At 43.0% G+C, this 2,656-nt stretch overlaps 1 pseudogene; it reads right to left on the bottom strand.

Moving 5' to 3' along the window:
* Positions 1-474: 474 nt before the first annotated feature.
* Positions 475-1,045, bottom strand: LOC127213576 (40S ribosomal protein S7-like; annotated as a pseudogene).
* Between the last annotated feature and the right edge of the window lie 1,611 nt (positions 1,046-2,656).

The following is a 2,656-nucleotide window of genomic DNA, read 5'->3' as shown; positions in this document are numbered from 1 at the left end:
AGAGATGAGCTGTGTGCACTGCACAGGACTGAGATAGAGGTATGATCCAGGAGACTAAGAGTGAACCCCAGATACTGGACACTGGGTGATTTACACTATTAGAATTTGATTTGTGGCCAGGCGATGGTGGCACATGCCTTTAATCCCAGCACTCAGGAGACAGAGGTAAGTAGATCTCTGTGAGTTCGATACCAACCTGGTCTACAAGAGCTAGTTCCAGGACAGCCTCCAAAGCCACAGAGAAACCCTGTCTCAGAAAATAATAATAATAAATAATTTGATTTTTGCTTTGATCTGATTGTAACCATACCCTGGAACCTCCCTCTTGAAGTAAGGAGATTTATCATTTTATTTTATAGGGGACCACAGTTGAAAAACTGAATTTTTAAAGAGAATTTTAAGTTTTTAGAAGAGACTTTGAATCTTTTTTTTTTTTTTTTTTCCTATGAATGACACATAATTCAGTCATTTTCTTTACAACTGAAACTCTGGGAAATTAAAACGAATATCCTTGCTGCTGAGCAGAAGCTCACCAGAAAAAAATTCGACCTTGTGCTCCACGCTGTTCTGCTGTGCTTTATCTAAAGGAACTTTTGAGAGCCGGTTGCCATCTAGTTTTACCCAGATCCTCTTAGCCACGATTTCACTTGGGAAGACCAAACCCTCAAGGATGATGTCATGCATTGCGTTGAGGACAGACCAGCTTCTGGGACGCTTTTGCTTATTTTTCCTATGGCTTTTTCTTTTCTGAGTAGGCTCGGGCAGAATCTTCCTCTGAGCAACGAAGACCACGTGTTTCCCACTAAACTCTTTCTCCAATTCCCGAAGCAGCCGGACTTGGATTTTCTGGAAAGATTTCAGCTGAGGAACTGGTACAATTACGATGGCTTTCCGGCCACCACCAACTTTGATTTCCTTGGCCGCGGTGATGCTGAGTTCCCGCAGCTGCACCTTGAGATTGGAGTTCATCCCCAGCTGGAGCAGTACTTGAGAGATACCACACATGTCCATTCGGCTTCACAATCTTGGCGCTTGAGATGGACATAGCTCGTCTTTACTAAGTGCCCGCTTAGAAAGTGCAGATACTTTGGAAGTGTTTGAATTTGTAAAGGCCGTAGGACTTTTTTAAGTTTGTAAAATGTTTTATATTGTGATATTGATGTTAATGTGTGATCTTGAGGATGAACAGGAAAGGAAATGTTATGGTTTAACAGTGATGCATTTGTGTGTAAAATCAACAAGAGATCATTTGTAGATCCAGGTCAGCTGGATACAAGCTAAAGTCATCTAAGAGGAGGGAGCCTTAATTAAGATAAACAAATGATGTGGAAGTGTACGCCAAATAAACCCATTCCTCCCCAATTTTTGGGCACAGTGCTTCATCACAACAATAGTAATCCTAACTAAGCCAACCCCAATGTTGGAAAGTACACACAGAGGACTTAGTTCAGGCTAGCTGGCCAATAAATTGGTTTGTTAACGAATAATCACTAGCAGAACTCTTCTGAGAAAAATTGACAAGCCCCCTTTAGTGCCCTCTCTGCTGAGTATGGTGGTGCATGCCTTTAATTCCACCAGCACTTGGGAGGGAGAGGCCCACAGACCTCTGTAAATTCAAGACCAGCCTGGTCTACACATAGTGAGCTCCAGGACCAACAGTTAAGTCAATAAACCAGTTTCTGGGGAAACTGATATGGGCCTGCAAGATGGCTCAGTAGGTAAAGTGCCTGCTGCCAATCCCTAGGACCTGAGTTCAAACCCTATATGGTGGAAGGAGAGAGCTATATTCAGTAAGTTTGTCTTTTGACCTCCACACTCATGCTGTAGCACATGCCTATACATACACACACTAAACAAACCAAATTCAATAAAAAATGTAAGTGTGGTGCAGTTATTCATTACATGTCTGTGGGAGACACATATAGACAGCTGCAAGGTTTGCCATCCATCCTCTCATCGTTATAAAAACCCTAGGTAAGTATGCCTCAGAATTTTATACCCAGGGGAGAGATACTAAGGTACAGTGACTAGGCCAAGGGTCTCTCCAGTGACATGAAGAAATATAACAAGAGCTGCCTGGCAAATCCCAAACCCAGAACTCTCTGGACTTTGACAAGACCTACCCATTTCCTAGGCCTCTAAAATGAGACATGAGGCTACCACCCAGTGATTCAGAAGAAGACGGAACAGTACAGTGAGGCTAAGTAAGGCCCCCACAGCTCCTGAGAAGCTTGGCAATATTTTTTAAGTTGTTCTCATCGATTTTACTCATAGCACCAAGACTTTGAGGCCACTTTCTACAAAATGGAACGCCACTTTATAGAAGCAGAAAGAACAAGACGAAAAAGGAAACTGCTCATTCAGGACATGGAAGTTTAAAGGCAGATGTGGTGCTGTATTCCTGTCATCCCAGGACATTGCAGACGCCAGTCTGGGCAGTACTGGGAGTACCAGGCAAGACACCAGCTCCTTAGCAAGACCCTCCTGAAAAGAACACAAGAGTAAGACAAGCAAAGAAAAACCAAAGCTGAAGATGGGTGGTATAGGCAAGCACAGATCTCAGTTCCAAGTGACAGGTGGACTCGGAAGTGACATAGTTCTTACTGTTTAAAAGGAGGCACACTCATTTTAACATATTATCACCATTTGTTACCTG

Source organism: Phodopus roborovskii, unplaced genomic scaffold (genome assembly GCF_943737965.1).
Source record: "Phodopus roborovskii unplaced genomic scaffold, PHOROB, whole genome shotgun sequence".
Lineage (NCBI taxonomy): Eukaryota > Metazoa > Chordata > Mammalia > Rodentia > Cricetidae > Phodopus > Phodopus roborovskii.
The sequence above is the reverse complement of the archived record's forward strand: the minus strand, read 5'-3'. Positions and strand labels throughout refer to the sequence as shown.